Below are 21,415 nucleotides of genomic sequence, written 5' to 3'. Positions count from 1 at the left end.
TATGCATTTCCTGTTATAATCATGTCATCCACATACAAAGAAATCAAAATAATCTGCCCCTGATTATTGTACTTGGTATACAAATTTGGGTCATTTAAACTTCTATGGAAACCATGCTCTACAAAGAAAGAATCAACCTTTTCGTACCAAGACTTGGGTGCTTGCTTTAAACCATATAAAGCCTTTTTCAATCTGAAAACAAGATGTTCCTGCCCCTGCTTTACAAATCCTTCTGGCTGTACTAAGTAAATTTCCTCTTTTAAATCACCATTTAAAAATGCAAATTTAACATCAAGCTGGTGTAATTCCCAATTAAATTTAGTAGCTAAAGCAATAAGCATTCTAATTGTATTTAACTTTGCTACAGGTGCAAAAGTATCATCAAAATCTATACCTTCCTGCTGTGAATATCCTTTTGCAACCAGCCTAGCTTTTAACTTCTCTATACTTCCGTCTGCATTCATTTTTGGTTTAAACAGCCATTTACATCCTATGGGTGTTTTATTCTTAGGCAGCTCAACTAAATCCCAAGTATCATTTCTAAGAATTGATTCCATCTCTTCATTCATTGCAGCTCTCCATTCCTTAAATTGACTAGCTTCTTTGTAATTAGAGGGTTCTACAATGTTCAAAACCTTTGACATCAAAGCATAGTTTCTCAATTTTAATGGTAATTGAGTCTTCCTACCTGATCTCCTTGGTAGGGGACTTACCTCAAATTTGTTTTCTTCTGCTATAACTGGGCTTGCATTATCACCTTCTTTCTGTTCTTCTTTTTGCTCTTCTTTCTGCTCCTGCTCTCTTTCATCCTCGCTGCTTTCATCCAACAACAATGGAATGTGCCAATCATCACCAACGTCATCTTTCCCTTCCTGTACCTGTTCATGAAACACTACATCCCTGCTTGCAAATGTCTTACGAGACTCAGGATTGAATAATTTATATGCTTTAAATTCTGTGCCATAACCAACAAAGATGCATTTAACTGCTTTAGGGTCTAATTTCTTCCTATCAGCTTTGGGTATATGGGCAAATGCTTTTGACCCAAATACTCTTAGATGGTTTACTGCTGGTTTAAATCCATATAGAGCTTCAAAAGGGGTTTTGAAGCCAAGATACCTGGTAGGACTTCTGTTCTTCAAATATACAGCAATATTAATAGCCTCTGCCCAAAAGCTATTAGACAGACCCTTACCTTGTAACATGCTCCTTGCGCACTCCACCAAGGTTCTGTTTTTGCGCTCTGCAACTCCATTCTGCTGTGGTGTGTGTGGCACTGTATACTGCTGAACAATCCCGTGTGATTTGCAGAATTTCATGAATTCCTTTAGCTTGTATTCTCCCCCTTGATCAGATCGGAGAATTTTTATACTCTTACCAAACTGCTTTTCCACCAAGGTTTTAAATTCTATAAAGCACTGGAAAGTCTGACTTTTCTTGTTCAAAAAATAAACCCATGAATATCTAGTGCAGTCATCAGTAAATAACAGAAAATAATATGCTCCTCCTAGCGACCTTGTCTGCATAGGTCCGCATACATCAGTATGCACTAGTTCTAAAACATCTGTTTCCTTCCTCCTATCATGCACAGGAAACTGTTCTCTATGCATTTTACCTAAGGCACAACCATCACAATTTAACTGAATATTACGAAAGATAGGGAGTCCCTCGACCATACCTTTCTTCTGCAATAACATGAGGTCCTGCAAATTCAAATGACCGAACCTCTGATGCCAGAGTTGTTCGGCTGTCGATGCTCCTGCAACCATGGCTTGCTTTGGTATGCTTTTTGCATCCAGTCTGTATAGGCTTCCAACTCGCATGCCTGTTGCAACTATTTCATTCCTGCAATCCTTTATCACACAATGAGTCTTGAAGAACTCGACTTGCATATCTTGATCAGCCATCATGGATACAGATATCAGATTTTTCTTAATTCCAGGTACATATAAAACATTTGTAAGGTGACTAAGTTTTCCATTTGGTAACTTAACTGAAATCACCCCATGACCTTTAATCTCGTATCCACTATCATCTCCTAGATATATTTTTGATCCATTTATACTTTCTTCAAGACTATCCAAAAATTCCTTTTTACCTGTCATGTGAGGGGATGCTCTAGAATCAACATACCAAATGTCATCTTCATTAGATGCTGAAAGGGCACAGTCGACTCTGAACAGTCGAAATTTATGACTGAAGTCTTCTTCTTCAACAAAGTATCCTCTGTGCTTTGCATTTTCCTGCCTCCTCTTTGCATCATCAACCTGCTTCTTATAACATTCACTCTGTATATGACCCTTCTTTCCACAATAATAACATTTCTTTTCAGAATAATTTGCAAGCATACCTTATGAGAATGCAGATTCTTATGTGATGTTCCTCCTTTCTGATTTGTTTGCTGTTGTGACTGCTTTCCTTTGGATGATCGTCGTTTCGCCATCAGCGCAAGATCATCACTCTGGGGGTTCAAGTTCTGCTGCCGCTCCTCCTCTTGCTGCAAGATCCCAGTGAGATCATCAAATGAGGGCGCTTTCTCCCTTGCCGACACTCTAGTGATGAACGTTTGAAAATCATCACGCATCCTGTTCATTGTGATTGCAACAAGATCTTCATCAGACACCGCCACTCCGATGGCCCCCAATCCGTCTTTCACACCTTTAATTCGCGCAACAAATGCAGTAGCAGTCTCCCTCTCGTCCATCCTCATTGAAAATAGCTTGCTTTTAAGTGCCAAGACTCTGCTTGTATTCTGGGTCTCATACAGACTTTTGATTTTCATCCAGATGTCCGTGGACGTTTTACAGTCTCTGATGTGCGCAATAACATTGTCTTTCACAGACATCTTCAACAAGACTTTGGCCTTGTTCTCTCGTTTTTCCCAATCTTGCTCCTGTGGCCCTCCGTTCGGCTTCTGCTCATCGCCTGTAACTATGGACCAAGCATTCGCACCCTCGAGCAAGGTCTGGATCTTAAACTTCCAATTTGTGAAGTTAGATCCATTAAGTTTACCAGACTCGTTAAGGTAAGATTCCATCGTATTACTCATTCTAAATCTACCCAACAACAAAAAAAAACAATACCTGTCAGATCGATCTGTCACCTCTGCCACCGATCTACAATGTCTGGCAATCCTGCTCCAACGAGAAAATTCGGCGTTTCCAATACAGACGAAGAATTGATCTGATCAAAATTGATCCGATCTGCCTCTCTCAGATAGATCTGCAACTTCGCCGATCTGCACCCCTTGCAAACCACCAAACGAAGTTGAGGCTTCCCGCAGATCCCCTTGAAGGAAGATTGGCGCGTCCTCAATCAGCGTGCGAAAAATCCCCTTTGTGTTGGCGCTTTCCCGAGCGAAAAATCCGCGCCAATTAAAAATCGGTTAGAGTATTTTTGCTGGCGCGATTTCCTCCTTAAATTCCGCGCCAATTGGATGTTCTGGCGCTCTGGCGCGAATAATCCCAAAAAATCCGCGCTAATTCCTCCTCCTGGCGCTTCTGTCAGTGCAAAAAGCGCGCCAATATCCTCTCCACTCAGAAAAAAAATATCTGAGTCCGAGCCAGGTGTTCTGCAGTCCACCTGCTCAATTGAGCACAAAGCTCTTGTGTACACGCGGCCACAAAGGCACTTCAAGCCACACAGGCAATTCTGCCACACAGGAAATTCTACCACACAGGTAAGCTAGCTACAAAGGCACTCAGCCACAAGGTGACAAAAGATCAGGCTCACCCAATCTGAGCTCTGATACCAAGATAAAATGTGAACAGAATTGAAAAGAAAGAGATGTAGCTCTCAGGTGTGGCCTGCACCTAGAGACTACACTCACCAAAAAATAGAGAGATCACTCTCGTACACTCTATTATTCATCAATGAAAGATTACATCATTAAATACAATACTAGGAATTAGGAAGTTGCACCCAAACCCCTAAAATTTAGGAACTAATCCTAAACTAGGGAGAATGTTACAACAATGTAACCTATTATCTCCATTAATACAAAATAATATTAATTATTTTTAACTGCGAATTTAACCACTCTTCAAGCTTGTCGATATATAAACCAAAAGGGTAGGAGATAGTGGGCAACCTTGCTTGACCCCGATATTGCTTCTAAAACTTTTAGAAATGTTTGCTAAAGTTTTAATTTTGACTTTCACCTCTTCATACAGCCTATGCACAAATCCTCTCAAATGTTTAGGAACCCCAAGTTCCTCCATTTTGTGCCAAAGGTTATCTCCAAGAACCGTGTCAAACGCTTTTCTGAAATCAACAAAGCAACAAAAGACTTCTTCCTTTTACTCCCAAACTTTTTCAATGATGTTCCTTAAAGTTATACAATGATCAACCGTGGAATGTTCAGGCCTAAAGCCTACTTGCCCTTTAGTACGCTTATCTCTTTCTTTTGTCCAATTGCTAATTTTATTTTCTAGCATACTTCCAAATAGCTTTGGAAACAAAGGGTTTATCATGATTGTCCTATAATTGGAGGGATTATTGATGTCACCTCTCTTGAAAAGTGGTATTTCCAGACTAGTTGTCCAATCTATGGGGAGCCCCTGTTGTATGATGTTGTTGAAAATTTTTGTAATATGAGGCGCAAGGATCTTTGAGCCCCACTTTAGATATTCTTCTTGGAGTTCAACTAAGTATTTTTCTTTTCCAACACCCAACTGATACCCACCTCTACATCTTGCACCATGAAGAGTTCAGTATCAACGTTGACCAAGGGCGGAGGGTCAACCTTGGGATCCTATTCATAGATTTGTCTTGCATAGTCAAACCATTTAGAATCTATAATATTATTTCTAGTTTGTATCTCCTTCCAAAATAATTTGGGATTATTTTCCCATGGAAGATTAGTTCTTCCCTCCTTAAAACCATGAAATCTACATTTTTCTTGCTTAATAACTACTTGTAACTTTGAGCTTTATGTTATCATTGTTTGACTATTTCCACATTCTCATTGCCTTTTTGCATTCCTCGTCAAACCAAACATTAACAAGAAAACAATTTGTTTCATACTTGTTAATTTTTGTTCTTTTGCACTTTGCATGTGCACATTGAATTAAATTCAAAACAATTTTCCCAAAAACCATCCATTGTTCTTCAAATTTATATCTTATTTTTCCCACGGTTTTGGATTTCTAAATCTCAAAACATACCATAATCCTTCATGAGCGCTAAAGGTTATAACATAAGGGTGATTTTCATCTCATGTGTTTGATTTTCCAAAACAATGAGTAAATGGAAAGTAAAAAGAATGCGAACGAAATGGTAAGTTGAAATGGGGTAGATAAAGTAAATGGAGTGGAATGGTGAGGTAGCATGGTGAGAATGTGAGATGATGTGAGAGTTATATATATATATAAATTAGAATATAAAACTAAATATAATAGTTTTATATTTTAAATTAATTGGAAAAAGATTATATGAACATGCAAGATTCATCAAGGTAATCGCTTGTTAGAAAAACCTTTGAAGCACATGGCAGCAGTGACATGATCAAAAAACTTTTGAAGCACATGGAACTACCAAAACTTATGAAACCGTGCTATCAAACCAATTGAAACCACCAATGTTGTAAAATTACTAAAACCATGGACAAGTGAACACTTTATAATTTTCCCATAAAAACTTGATGGGTATTCATCATGTGATTGTCTGATCACTGTTAATTTTCCTTCATACTTTGGTTGAATAACACCTAGAATAATTATTACATGTCTCGATTTGATTTGGGGGCGCCACCATTTTAATCGGAGGCACAATTCGCTAGCTTTTAATTTGGAAGAGTCTGCTTGTTTAGAAATTAAACCATTTGCTGACATTTAATTTGTCAGCTTTTTCTTTTTTAATCGTTAAATCTTAAATCAATGCTGACAAATTATTTGTCACCACACCCCAAAACTATTTAAAACTTAGAACACCAAATTATATTAAGTTTCCCATGAAGTGATCACAATTGGCTCCAATTGTCACCTTGAGAGGCATCAAAGAACCCCCGTAGACAAACTTAGAACACCAAATTACATTAAGTTTCCCATGAAGTGATAACAATTGGCTCCAATTGTCACCTTGAGAGGCATCAAAGAACCCTCGTAGACTAGGCGTTCAATCCATTGGGCTAATCCCAAGCTCTGGAACTAACTTGTACCTATTTTTTTCCATATTTTCAAATTTCGCATTCGTGCTAACCTCTAATAATTGAAACCAATCAACTGCTCATTGCTAAAAAAAAGCTTTCAACTGCAATCAAATCCACTCTTAAACTATGTTGCGACCTTAAAAAACTGTTGAAACTAAAACTAAAAATATTACAACTAACCAAGATGCAAATAATTTTCCAATGATGCTCCGAATGCGAGCTTATTTATCACATCTACCTACTCTAAACTGATGACACAATTGTTGAATCAAGTGAAAGAAAAATGCCAATACAACCAATCAAGTAGTTGCTCAAATACCATTTTTTTTTAGCAAAATAAAAACTAGAACATGTAAGGGAAATAGAAACTGATGATACTTTTGGTTCTCACAGTGAAGACATAGTTGAAACATTAAGCTGAAAAATCCTCCCATATAAACAACTACAAGATCATAGAAAACATATTTTGTTTTGTTGATCCTTAAGGTATTCCGTAATTAAATTATCATATATGGATTGTTCATTTGTGCTCTCTTCTTCAACATATGGTTTTCGTTGTGAGTTGTCAAACTCATGTTCAAAAACAAAGCATTCTTCAATCATGGCAACCGAGGATAGCACTACCTCCTCTTGTTTTGAATGAAAAAGGTTTTGTTGACTCCGATATTGGATATCTTGGGACTCTATTTGAATCTCTAAGCTTCGATACATTTTTCAAGTTTCTTAGCAAATGCTTCTAAGAAATGAATTTTATCCTCGAAATTACATTTACATGAATTTAAATAAATAGATAAGAAATTTGAGAAAGCATTTTCAATTTCATCATCATCAAAGATATCTTAGGTTTCTTTAAAATCTTCAATAGAAATAGGGTTTGCCACATACCTTATCACTCTGATTGTTAGGGCAATTGGATCAGTACTTTAAGCTTTGAATCCTTTAAATAGTGGAGTCGCCATGAATACTTTGATCTTTGGATCTTGACAATGGAGTCGTGGGGTGAATGATGCACAACCACCTTTGTGTCTGACCTCTATTTACCATCAGAAATTAGATTTGACCTTTGTCATCTTTTTAGAAAAGTGACTTGAAGCCTCACCTTGTTGGAAACGACTCCAAGATGTTATCGCTCATAAGTTTTCCTTGGATGTGGAAGGAAACTCACTGAGGTAACATTTAAACTACTTTGACATTGAAAGTTGGCCCTTCAATCTAGAGATGGATTTCTCCTTAACTCTACTACTCAAGGTCACTGTATTAGTAGGTCACTAAAGGTTTAATTGGTAACTAATGAAAATGGTTTGAAAAGGAAGTTTAATTGGTAACTAATGAAAATGGTTTGAAAAGGAAAGAAAAAAGACCACTGGGCATGAAGTTTTTGACCAAAAAAAAAAAAATCTGCTTATTACAGGTTATATGAACAACTCTAATAGAGGCAAGGTAGCTTAAGTGATGGGACCAGCCCTGATCACTTACAACATATTATTAAATATTAATTGTGTGGTTGATCGTTTTGTGGTTCGTTGACTTTATGGCGCGGTACGGGAGGTTGATGTCGTGAGGACAACTGTCCTCCTCCTCAGGCTCGCTTCTCCCGCCTCCTCACTATCCCGTTGAAACCCTAACCCTGACCATTCTATTGTTACTTTGTCATTCTGCTGCACTATTAAGGTATCGGCTCCTGGTCTCTAGTTTTTGCTTCACGAGGCTTTCGCTTGTCTAGCTCTGGGAATGATTCCCCGTGTTGGTGATGTTTCCTATTCTGAGCATGGTTTAGAAGTTCTGGGTCTGGAACCCCTGGTCTCAGTCTCTGGTCTCTATTTGTTCGGCTCTAGTAATGATTTTGGTTGTGGGTCTTTGCTATACGTTGTCTTCGATTATGCTTTTGATTTCAAAGTGTTTGCTTCATTGTTTGACTGTTTACTTGGAATTTTGTTGCAGGTCATGGTTGCGGGGTGGCTCGGATCTCGGCGCTCATCCGGCATTCAGCGAGAGGTAAGTTCTCCCTCTATGCCTTATGCTTCTGCCTCGTTTTCTACTGTTTCTGACTATGCTTTCTCCTTGTGAGCAGTGGGCACTCTGCGACTGTGGCCTTGGTCTGCGGCTTCCTTCCTCGTTCGCACGGGCTCGGCTCCTTCGGTAAGTGGTCTTTCCTTAAACCCTTGCCTCTGTTTTCAGTTCTTGTGCTTATGGCTCTGTTTGCTGGCTCTAATGGCCCTATTTGTTGGCCACGCAGGTATACGACTGGGCTCACCATTTGCTGGTCTTGTGCCCTGACACCGACACTTGTATCGGGTAGGGTCGCTCCTTGTTATTCCTTTGTCTGTCTATCCGATACGTTTGCTGTTGGCAGTCTTCTCTGGGTTTGTTGTGAGGGTTTAGCTTCGGCCTCACTGTGTCTTGGCTTGTTTATTTATGCCTCTGGCTATTAACTTATGAACTGTATTTATATTGATCATAAGGTGACCTCGTGGTTGTATTTGGCACTGTTAATGGAGGACCTCTGTTTTCATGGCCTGTCTGTATTTGGCAACTATATCTTGCACTGTAGATATTTGATATCGAGATGTACACAGTGATTTATTTTTTATAATTAAATAGTAAAAGGGAAATTATTTGAGTTCTGTTGGTACCTGTAGATATTTGTTTATTCCTTCGATAGTGATTATGCTCGTTTCTTCTGCAAGCCCACTTCCTTGTTTTGCTAAACTTGTCCGCGTATTCTTCTTGCTTCTATGTTAATTATTCACTCTTTGTCATCGTTATGAAATGGGTAAGTGAATTTAATTAAGTTAGGAAGAAAATGACTTTAGGCTGCGATACATGGATTCAGAATTTCTTGTTCTGTGTTCAAAATGTTTGCATGCTTCTATTCAATACTATGATGATAATTACAATAACTTTTTTCCTCTCTTTTTTGTAAAGTTCATTGTACAATTATTAAACCGTCAGTAGTTACATTTAGTTATTCATTGATAATTGTTCTTTCTTGACTGTATTCTAAAAGTAAATTTTAACCAAAAATAAAAATAACGTAAAAAAAACAAATAGTGGGCTGAGACAGCCTTAAACTTAACATAAGATCCTAAATGTTGTTAACTAGGAATTTAAATGAAAATTAAAAAAAACTAACTGAAACTTCTTCTATCTACAAAGACAAATACTCCAACCATGACCTCCCTTAGTTGGATGCTCCTGCATCAGGCTCCCAAGGTAGATGAAAATTCATGGCTCCGGTCCATGAGCTCCTCGATAGAATACCCTGCACGTTGTATCTGTCCTGCGTCAAGCCATGAACTGTCCTCAATGGGGCGGTTCTTCCACTTGATGAGGTACTGTAGGTACTCCTTTCTTCGAGTCCGCCTGGCCACCTGTGTATTGAGGATTCCTTCGATTTCAAGTGGCTGAGCTGAATGCATTTGTCTCATCCATGAACTACTCTCTTCCTATGTATCCCGTTTTGGTTGTGTTGAACTGTCCCCTTTAGGACTGGCAGTGTATGGGAATAAATCCGCCACATTAAAGATGGGCGATATTCCTATGCCTGGAGGTAATTGCAGCTCATAGGCATTTGCAGAAAACTTATGCAGAATTTTGCAAGGTCCAATTTTCTTAAATTTCAACTTATTGTATTCGCCCTTAGGGAATCTTTCTTTGCGCAGATGCACTAGGAATTGATCCCCTATGTTAAATTGTACCTCTCGTTGTTTCAGATCTACTTTTTGTTTGTATCTTTGACTGTTGTCCTACAATTTTGACTTCACCTGCTCATGTAGGTCGTTAATTGCTCTTGCGAAATCCTCCTGGTCAGCACTTCTCTCTAACTGTTCCAAATCTTGTAACTCATGCACTCCTCAGTGATGCATTCCATACAACATTTGGAAAGGAATACTTCCTGTGCTTCGATTTGGTGAATCGTTGTAAGAAAATTCCACTTGGGCAAGTACACAATCCCACATTCGTGAATTTTCTCCAAGTAGACTCCGTAGTAGGTTCCCTAAACTCTTGTTCACCACCTTCGTTTGCCCATCGGTCTGTGGGTGATAAGCGGAGCTGAAATTTAACTTTGCATCCAGCTTTTTCCACAAGGTGCACCAGAAATGTCTTATGAATTTCACATCCCTGTCAAAAATAATGGACTTGGGTAAGCCGTGCAATTTGACAACTTCAGTGAAAAAAACTGTGTTACATGGGTAGCATCACTGGTTTTCCTGCAAGGGATGAGGTGTGCCATCTTGGAGAAACGGTCCACCACCACCATGATGGAGTCAAAACCCTGCTGTGTCTTTGGCAGACCCAGGACAAAGTCTAGACTGACTGAATCCCATGGTTTGTTTGGAATAGATAAGGGTGTATACAACCCCGTGTTCTGACTGTGCCCTTTCGCCAACTGACATATCTTACACCTGATTACATTTCGTTGCACGTCTCTTCGCATCTTCAGCCAGTAATAAAAATGACTGCGCTGATCCAAGGTCTTATCAATGCCGAAATGTCTAGCTAGACCTCCACTATGTTTTTCCCAGATGATGTTCTCCCTCATCGAACATTATGGAACACATAACTGTCCTCCCTTGAATAGCAGCTCCTCTTGTAGGTTATAGTCTAGCCATGGACTATTATTTCTCAATAAGGGATTTTGGCAGGCTTCATAAGCCTCCTTGAAATCTGCATCTGTTTGATACAAGTCCTTCGGGTGTTCAAAACCCAACACTTGTATCGTGCTCTCCTGCAAGAGTAAAACTCTTCTGCTTAGTGCATCTGCTACCTTGTTGGCTTGACCACTGATATGCTTCAATTCATATGTAAAACTATGCAAGTACTCCACCCATTTTGCATGCTTATGATTTAGCTTATGCTGCTGCATAACATACTGTAACACAGAATTATCAGAAAACAAGACAAACTCATTACCCAAAAAATAATGTCTCCAATGCTTCAATGCTTGGACGACAACATAAAACTCCTTGTCGTAAGACGTGTATTTTTGCTTGCTTTCATTTAATTTTTCACTAAAATAAGCTACTGATTTGTCTTCCTGGCTGAGTACGGCTCCAATGGCTGTACCACTGGCATCACAATGAACATGGAAAAGTTTGTTAAAATCAGGGAACCTCAAAATTGGCCTTTCAGTGATCTTCTTCTTCAATATCTAAAAACTCTTCTCTGCAACTTCAATCCAATGGAAAGGTTGACTTGCCTTTTTGATGGTATCCAACATGGGTGCACAAATTCCACTAAAATCCTTTATAAACTTGCGATAGAAACTTTCCAACCCGTGAAAACTCCGAACTTCGAATAGACTCTTAGGGGATGGCCCGCTGATGATAGCTACAACTTTTTCTGGGTCCATTTTCAGCACATTTTCTGCAATCACAAAACCCAAATAGGCTAACTCCTTCTGAAGGAAAGAACATTTTTTTAAATTTATCAGCAACTTATTTTGCTGCAACTTCTCCAGAACATATCTAACGTGTCGAAAATGTTCTTCCTTGGTCTTGTTGAAAATAAGTATATCTCCAAGATACACAATTACGAATTTCCCAATGAACTCCTTCAACATCTCGTTCATCAGGTGCATGAAAGTGCTAGGGGCATTACTCAACCCAAATGGCATCACCAACCATTCATACAGACCTTCATTGGTCTTGAAAGTTGTTTTCCATTCGTCCCCTTCTCTTATTCTAATCTGGTGTTATCCGCTCTTCAGATCTATCTTCGAAAAATATGTTTCTCCACTCAAGCATTCCATCATGTCATCCATTCTTGGCAATGGAAACCTGTACTTGATAGTAATTTTATTTATTGCTCTCGAATCTGTACACATCCACCACTTGCCTCCTTTCTTGGGAGCTAAAACTGTCAGAACTGCACAGGGACTTAAACTTTCCTGTATCAAACCTTTGTCCAACAATTCCTGTACCTTCTTCCTGATCTCTTCGTTGTCCTTAGGACTCATCTGGTAAGCAGATTTGTTTGGTAAACTAGCTCCGAGGATGAAATCTATGTGATGACTGATACTCCGCTTTGGTGGTAACTTATCTGGTAGAGAATCCACCACAATGTCGTTGAATTCCTGCAACAAATCCTGGATTTCTTCAGGTAAGTCAGAAATTTTAGTATGCAATAGCACTGCTCTCGATTTCCTTACAACGACATACTTTATCTCATTATCTTCAATCTATTTTAAAAATTCTTTTTCCCCCATCAGCAACACTTTTGTCCCACTAGTCTTTGCTGTCTCTTCTTCCTTGATGGGTACTAGTGTATGCTTAATCCCATCCTTGAAAAACTTGTAACAGTTTGTTTTTCCATCATGAACAACTTTTCGGTCATACTGCCAGGGTCTACCTAGTAGAATATGACACACGTCCATGGGCATGATATCACAAATCACTTTGTCCCTATACTTGCCAATATGGAATTCCACCTCACACTGCTTATCAACTAGCAGTTGATGACCTTTCTGTAACCAAGACACCTTATAGGGAGTTGGGTGCTTCAACCTTTTCAAACCCAATTTCTCCAACATCTCTGTTGCAATCAGATTATCAGTGCTTCCACTGTCTATAATCAGTTTGCAGAAATTTCCATGTGACTTACACACAATCGGAATAATGCCTTTCTTTAGGCTTGTTCAACTGTCTCCTTTGTCGGTTTCAACAGTACCTTATTCAAGACTAAGGCCTCTCCTGTCTTCAGTACATTCTCTACCTCTTGGGGTGGTGCCTCTGCTTCCTCTGTTTGAGCAACATATGCTCCTCTTTGTCCAACCTGTTCACCTTCAGGACACTCAAAGGACCTGTGCCCCCACTTGTGGCACTTGTAACACTGGTAGGCAGCTCCTCTACCTCTGCCATTACCCCTTCCTCTCTGGTATGGCCTTCCTCCCCTAGTGCTACCTTCCTTTTCTGTTGTCCCTGAGGTCTTTAAACTACTGCCTTCTTCACTGTTGTTGGTAGCCCTTCCTCTGCCAAAGAATTGTCCTTTCCCTCTGCCAGATCCACGTCCTCTTCTGGAGTTCTGCTTCCTTGCGATATTTTTTTCTGCCTTCAAGGCACTATGGTATGCTTCCTCTATGGTTTTTGGAGAAAGAATACTTATCTCGTCTAATATCTCCAGCCTTAGGCCATTCACAAACCTTGTTGTCTTTTCTGGGGTGTCTTCAATGTAACCTGCTCTCAGATTCACCCGATAAAATTCTTCAGTATATTCTTTCACCGTCATTCCTCTCTGTTTCAAATTCTACACCTGCCGATACAAAGCAATCTAGTAATCTTTGGGCAAAAACTTACCCTTCATCTTGGCGACCATTCTGGTCCACTTTTTAATAGGTAACTTATTTGATCTTCTCCTCTCTGCTTGGACATTGTCCCACCATAAGGCCGCATGTCCTTTCAACTTGGTGGCAGTGAATTTAACTTTTCTATCTTCGTTGATCTCCTCACATTCAAAGTATTTGTCTAACTCACTAATCCAGTCCAACAACACTTCTGTGGACAAACTACCATCATAGTTTGAAATATCAGGCTTTGGCTTACTGCTAGCCAATAAAACTGACCATAACAATCTGATTTCAGGTCCTTCCTCATTTGATCCATCTGTCGTAACTGCAACTTCTTCATCACTGTCATCTCCTCCTTCCGGATCCCTTCTCCTTCATGCTTTTACTGCTGCCAAACATGCATTCAGGATCCTAATCTCTTCTCTCAATCCTTCATCTACTACCCTTCGAATAGCTCTGCCATGACCTCTTCTTCTAACTTCCATTTTGTAAAAAAAACAACTTAACTCTAACCTACTCTGATACCAAAATTTGATGGGACCAGCCCTGATCACTTACGACATATTATTAAATATTGATTGTGTGGTTGATTGTTTTGTGGTTGGCTGACTTTATGGCGTGGTACGGGAGGTTGATTTCGTGAGGACAACTGTCCTCCTCCTCGGGCTCGCTTCTTCCGCCTCTCCATTATCCCATTGAAACCCTAACCTCGACCATTCTATTGTTACTCTGTTGTTCTGCTGCACCATCGAGGTCTTGGCTCCTAGTCTCTAGTTGTTGCTTCACGAGGGTTTCGCTTGTCCAACTCTGGGAATGATTCCTCGTGAGGGTTTCTACTTGCACATGTTGGTGATGTTTCTTGTTCTGAGCATGGTTTTGAAGTTCTGGGTCTAGAACCCCTGGTCTTAGTCTTTGGTATCTTTTTGTTCGGCTCTAGTTATGATTTTGGTTGTGGGTATTTGTTATATGTTGGCTTCAATTATGTTGTTGATTTCAAAGTATTTGCTTCGTTGTTTGACTGTTTTCTTGGCATTTTGTTGCAGGTCATGGTTGCGAGGTGGCTCGACTCTCGGCTCTCATCCGGCATTTAGCCAGAGGTAATTTCTCCCTCTATTCCTTACGTTTCTGCCTCGTTTTCTACTGTTTTTGACTGTCCTTGCTCCTTGTGAGTAGTGGGCACTCCGCAATTGTGGCCTTGGTCCGCAGCTTCCTTCCTCGTTTGCACGAGCTCGACTCCTTTGGTAAGTGGTCTTTCCTTAAACCCTTGCCTCTATTTTCAGTTCTTGTGCTTATGGATCTGTTTGCTAGCTCTAATGGCCCTGTTTGTTGGCCACGCAGGTATATGGCTGGGCTCATTGTTTTTTGGTCTTGTGCCTTGACATCGATGTTTGTATCGGGTAGGGTTGCTCCTTGTTATTCCTCTGTCTGTCTATATGATACGTTTGCTATTGGTAGTCTTCTTTAGGTCTGTTGTGAGGGTTTGGCTTCGGCCTCACTGTGTCTTGGCCTGTGTATTTATGCCTCCAGCTATTAACTTATGAACTGTATTTATATCAGTCCTAAGGTGACCTCATGGTTGTATTTGGCATTGTTAATGGAGGACCTCTGTTTTCATGGCCTGTCTGTATTTGGCAACTATATCTTGGACTGTAGATATTTGATATCGAGATGTACACAATGATTTCTTTTTGATAATTAAATAGTAAAAGGGAAATTATATGAGTTTTGTTGGTACCCATAGATATTTGTTTATTCCTTCGACAGTGATTATGCTCGTTTCTTCTACAAGCCCACTCTGTTGTTTTGTTGAACTTGTCCGCGTATTCTTCTTGCTTCTGTGTTAATTATTCACTCTCTGTCATCGTTATGAAATGGGTAAGTGAATTTAATTAAGTTAGAAAGAAAATGAATTTAGGCTGCGATACATGGATTTAGATTTTCTTGTTCTGTGTTCAGAATGTTTGCATGCTTCTATTCAATACTATGATGATAATCACAGTAGTTTTTTTCCTCTCTTTTTTGTAAAGTTCATTGTACATTTATTAAACTGTCAGCAGTTACATTTAATTATTCATTGATAATTGTTCTTTCTTGACTGTATTCTAAAAATAAATTTTATCCAAAAACAAAAAGAACGTAAACAAAAACAAATAGTGGGCTGAGATAGCTTTAAACTTAATATAAGATCCTAAATGTTGTTAACTAAGAATTTAAATGAAAATTAAAACAAACTCACTGAAACTCCTTCTGTCTGCAAAGACAAATACTCCAGCCATAACCTCCCTTAGCTAGATGCTCCTGCATCATTGAAGTTTCTTAAACAAATCATTATCAAATATGGCAGAGGATTGTAGAAAATAAATATAAAAAAACAAAACAGTATGATTTCTGCTAATGATATATAAACTAAAAATATCATACAAATTGAATAGCATGAAATTAAACATTCAATAGAAATTCCAATTCATAATTTTATATTCAAACTTGATCAAATTTTTCACCGATGAAAAAATAAGTACAATAGAAAAACAGACAAGAAACCATTCTTAATCTCTAAAAATTACACATGTAACACTGCTTATAGCAAATTATCTTGATATCAATAAGTATACCCCAGGTCTGTCTTTTTCAAATAATTCCCAACCCTTTGTCACTTACAAGATCCTTTCCTAAATAAAAATAATACTTGACCGTTCCTATTTTGCTGGAAAAAGAATTCAATCAGCTAAAAATAAATTCAGGTTGTCGTGAGCCTCGAATTGTTGATGGAATTTGGAATGATCTTCATTATGCTGATTTTTAGGTCTCGAAGTTGCCACTTGTCTTCCATCTGCTAAGTTTCCTGGAGGTGAGCTACTGACTACTAAGTTGTGGCAGAAATAGGGATGCTCTGCCCAATATATTTGAAATTGAAGCTGACCAAGAAATTGTTAAAACAAAACTTGATTTCATGCCTGATATTCTACCTTGAAATATCTTGCCATCCATTTACAAATGCCCTCAAATCCGGGACGCCGATTCTGAGCCTCAAAAAAAGATCTCAACATTTGCTTGTTTGTAGTTTGTTGATTGTGTTCCTAAAATATTGCAACTGGCTTTGTATTAATTGCCTCAGATTAGAAGTTGCCTGGAAATGGAAGTTCCGAGTATCAACTTGTTGATTTTCTGCTAAGTAATCTGCCAGCTAATGATTTGATCCCCAAATGCTCATCTTTTGCCACCATTTAGTTCAAAAAAAGAAAAACACAAATCTGGTTATTGAAATTAAATCTTCTTAGCTTCAAACCATTCAACGCGCATTAATCAAAAGTAAAATTGAGAGTTTTCACAAAAGCTAACACGTGTTTGGAATACCCATACTCTTATCCCTTAAAAATATGAATTTCTTACATCTTTGGGAATAATATATTAAGGTAAAAACAATTCCTAAATATTTTTTAGGTTGTAAAAATTTATTTTCATTTTTCCATTAAAAACAATTCATGCTGTGGATTTTAAGGAAAAAACCACGTGTTGTAATATTTCACAAATTTTATTTGTTTTTTTGATTTCTAAAACTCAAAAGATAATCATTCATGATCACCAAAGGTTATAACATAAGGGTGATTTACATTTCATGTGTTTGATTTTCCAAAACGGTGAATAGATGGAGTAAATGGAAAGTAAAGAGAACGTGAACGAAATGGTTAGTTGAGATGAGGTACTTAAAGTAAATAGAGTGGAATGGTGAAGTGGCATGGTGAGAATGTGAGATAAGGTTATATATATATATATATATATATTTTAAATTAATTAGAAAAAGATTATATGAATATGTAAAATTCATTATATTAATAGTTTGAGTAGTGATAGGATGAGAAAAACTTTTGAAGTATATGGTACTACCAAAATTTATGAAACCACAAGTGCTACAAAACCAATTGAAATCATGGGTGCTGCAAAATCTGGGTACTAATACCATGGACAAGTGAACACTTTATAATTTTTCCAGAAAAACTTGATGGGTCTTCATCATGTGATTGCATGATCACCGTTAATTTCTCTTCATACTTTGAGCGAATAAAACGTGGCATAACCATTACATGTTGCAATTTGATTTGGGAGCGCCACCATTTTAGTCGGAGGCACAATCCGCTAACTTTTAATTTGGTAGCATTTGCTTGTTCAGAAATCAAACCATTCACTGACATTTAATTTGTCAGTGTTTTCCTTTTTAATCGTTAAATTAGCATTGACAAATTATGAGTCAACACACCCCAAAATTGTTTAAAACTTAGAACACTAGATTGCATTAAGTTTCCCATGAAGTGATAACATGATCTCTGTGTGTCTGGGTACTCACCAATAGGGATGTCGACAGAAGACTAGAACAAGTTAGATTGAAATCCAAAGAGGGAATACATTATGTCTATCATATTCAATATTACTAAATGTTTAAGAGAAATTGTGAAGGCATTGTGGAACAAGTTAGGGACGTTGTATCGGTGTAAGTTCCTAGCGAACAAATTGTTCATATGGAAAAAATTGAATAACTTAAGAATGAAGGATTGAGACTCAGTGACAGATCATCGAAACAACTTCAATATTGTGGTAAGTTAGCTATTATCTATTGATATTAAGATTTCATATGAAGATAAGTGTATCAGGTATGTTGCATTCTTTACTGGACTAATGGAATAGTTTGGTTGTCACCATAGGTAGTAGTGCAACTACTTTAAGTTTGAATGATCTAGTCTCATCCTTGTTATAAGAGGGAATGAGATGGAAAAATATGGAAAGTCCAAACACATATTCCTTGTATGTAAGAGGGTGATCCCAAAATAGAAATAAAAATAGTTCCTCAAGTGGGAGATATAAATCTAGAGGAATATCTAAATCTCTAGGAAAATTTGTAAAGGTATATTGGAGATGTACAAACGAAGGGCATTACAAGAAAGACTGTAAATCCAAATTATTGAGAAAGGGAATGAATCTGATGATTCTCCTTCCATAGAAGAAAAAACCTCCTCAGATTGAGGGAATATGTATTTGACTTCTTCAAGTACACATGTAGATCATGAGGCATGGTTGGTTGACTTAGAACATCCTTTCATATGACTCCTCAAAGGGAGTTGTTTTGTGAGTACATAAGATATGATGGTGGTGATGTTTTCTTAGGAAATGAATTGATAGCTCGAATCATAGGATGAGGAAAAATCAACTTTAAGCTCATGGGTTGAAAGATTAGAACACTCGGTATTCTACAAATCCCAAGATTGGCCAAAAATATGATTTCAATAAGAAAGATGAATGATTTCGCTGTAAAATAGTGTTTGATATGAATACCTATAGGAAGCTTCAAGGAGAAATGGTATTTTTGAGGGGAGTTTGGATTGGCAATTTGTATATTTTGTTGGGAAGCATTGTTAGTGATGGGTGCAATAGTTCTATTGTTCCTTAGATTGGAGAGGAAGAATAGAAAACTCATACAGCCTTTGGAGAAAAGACTATGTTTTGACATCAAAGACTAAGACATATTAGAGAGAAGTCCCTTCAAGTACTACATGGTAATGGTATTGTAGAAGGTATTTCTAATTAATCTTTAGATTTTGATTTATATGAGAAGTTGGTCCACAATGATATGTTTGGACCTATGTTGGTTCTATCTGTGGGTAAATCTATGTACTATGTCTCATTTATAGATGACTTTTTAAGAAATGCATGGATTTATTTCCTCAAGAAGAAATCTAACATCTAGAAAATTCAGAGTTTAAGGCTATTGTGGAAAATTAAACAAAGAAGATAATTAAGGTGTTGAGGATAGATAATGGTGGATAATTTTGCAAAAATGAATTCAAATAATTCCATAAGAAGTGTAGTATTTCAAGGAAGAAGACTAATCCATAAACAACTCAGTAGAAAATAGTAGCATAAAGGAGCATGTTGAGTAGTGTTGGGTTAGAATAGGAATTGTGGGTAGAGACAACAGACACTATTGATCACTTTCATCAATGTTAGATGAAAAGACTCCACACGAGGCAGGGTATGGTAATAAAACCTCTCTGAGACATATCAAGGTATTTGATTATAATGTTTATGTAGATGTTCCAAAGGAGAGTAGGAGTTAGCTGGATAAGAAAGTTGAAAGTGTATCTTTATTGGATATAAAGACGGTCTAAAAGGTTATAAGATTCGGAACCTAGAAACTAAGAAGGTTGTGTATAATAGAGATGTGATATTTACAAATCATTGATGTTTTCAAACAGAAAGACATACCAAGGGGGAAAGAACCATAAAATATAGAGTTTGAATTGAAGTATAATGAATCCAAATATATATAAGAACACGAATAAGATGAAGAGGAGCCACATGCTTTGCTATTGAGGTGATCAATTTGAAAAAGAAGGAAAACAAATAGGTACACTCCACCTCATTTTTATTCAAATTTTTCTTTGTTTATTATGGATGATGAACCTAAAACTGTTACGCAAGTGGTGGATTCAAATGATAGGAAGACTCTAGAAAAATTCCATGGTTGAAGAAATGGAATCCTTAGACAAAAACGAGGCTTAGGATCTAATGGAGTTGGAAGATGGAAGAAATCCCATTGGATGCAAATGTGTGTTTAAGAAGAATTTGAATGCATAAGGTAGAGTTAAGAAATACAAAGTTTGGTTAGTAACAAAAGGTTATTCATAGGTGGAGGGAATCGACTTTATGAGATATTTTATATTATTGCCAGGTAAAATTCTATTACATTTAGTTTATGTGCTGTTGTTTCTTTTGATTTTTTAGGTAGAAAATATGGACGTCAAGACAACATCCCTAAATGGAAAAATAAATCTAAATTAAGTATCCATAATGATTTGTGGTGAAGGGAAAGAAAGAGTTGGTGTGCAAGCTAAAAAACTCTTGATATGTGTTAAAGCAATCACTAAGGATATGGTATCAAAAATTTAATACTCATTAATTGGGACTTAGTTTCATAAGAAGCAAAGTGAATCACTGTGTATATTTCAAATTATTTGATGATCATCTTGTTTATTTGGTCTTATTTGTGGATGATATGTCGATGATTGGAATGATAAGGAAATCATCCAAGATGTGAAAACTTAGTTGTCCTATAAAATTGACATCAAAGATCTCGGTGCTATAAAATTTATTTTTTGGCATGGAAACTAGAAGAGATCAGGCAAGCAAGAAACTCTGGTTAAATTAGAGGAAGTATATCAAGAAAATATTATAGAAGATTAATATGCAATAATGTAAACTGGTAAATTTTCCTATTCATGTAGGTGCATAGTTATCTATAGATCAGTGTCCTAATACATAGGAAGGGGAAGAGGACATGTTTCAAGTTCCATATTCCAGTGCAATTAGAAGTTCGATGTATGCAATGTTCTACACTAGGATAGACATTACACATGTAGTGGGAGTATTAAGTAGGTATGTGTCAAATCCAAGGAATGAGCATTGGATAGTAGTAAATAGGGCTTTCAGGTATTTGTGTGGTACTGCTAGCTATGGATTATGCTACCAAGGAATATTAGGATTGGACAAAGTGTTGGGCAGGCACGGCTTTGTTAATGTGGAATGGGATGGATATTCGGATCACAAAAGATCTACAAGTGGGTATATGTTTAATATTTTTAGAGGAGCAACTAACTGGATGAGAAAGAGATAGCCTATAATGGTACTGTTAACTAAAAAAGCTGAATATTTGGCAGCCACTCATGAAATCAAGGAAGTATTATGTTTACAGAGATTGTGTTCAAGTATTAGGTTGATACAACAAGTTGTGAGGATATATTATTATAGTCAGAGTGTAATATTCCTAGAAAATAACCTAGCATATCATTCTAAGATAAAGCATATTGATGTTCAATATCACTTTGTGAGAGATACAATTGAAGAAAGAAGGTGTTACTAATGAAGGTGGACGATTTGAAGAATGGTGTACATTCATTAACAAAATATATGAGCATTGATAATTTCTCTTAGTG

General features: G+C 37.5%; 1 long non-coding RNA gene across 1 annotated transcript; it reads left to right on the top strand.

Moving 5' to 3' along the window:
* Positions 1–8,090: 8,090 nt before the first annotated feature.
* On the top strand, positions 8,091–15,060 carry LOC149205343 (uncharacterized). Its single transcript, XR_016251875.1, has 3 exons — positions 8,091–8,143; positions 14,607–14,674; positions 14,772–15,060. It is a non-coding gene; the product is annotated as an uncharacterized LOC149205343 (long non-coding RNA).
* Positions 15,061–21,415: the final 6,355 nt, after the last annotated feature.

Source organism: Pinus tabuliformis, chromosome 1_2 (assembly GCF_031772625.1).
Source record: "Pinus tabuliformis cultivar Carrire ecotype Pingquan chromosome 1_2, CPIR1, whole genome shotgun sequence".
Classification (NCBI taxonomy): domain Eukaryota; kingdom Viridiplantae; phylum Streptophyta; class Pinopsida; order Pinales; family Pinaceae; genus Pinus; species Pinus tabuliformis.
The sequence above is the reverse complement of the archived record's forward strand: the minus strand, read 5'-3'. Positions and strand labels throughout refer to the sequence as shown.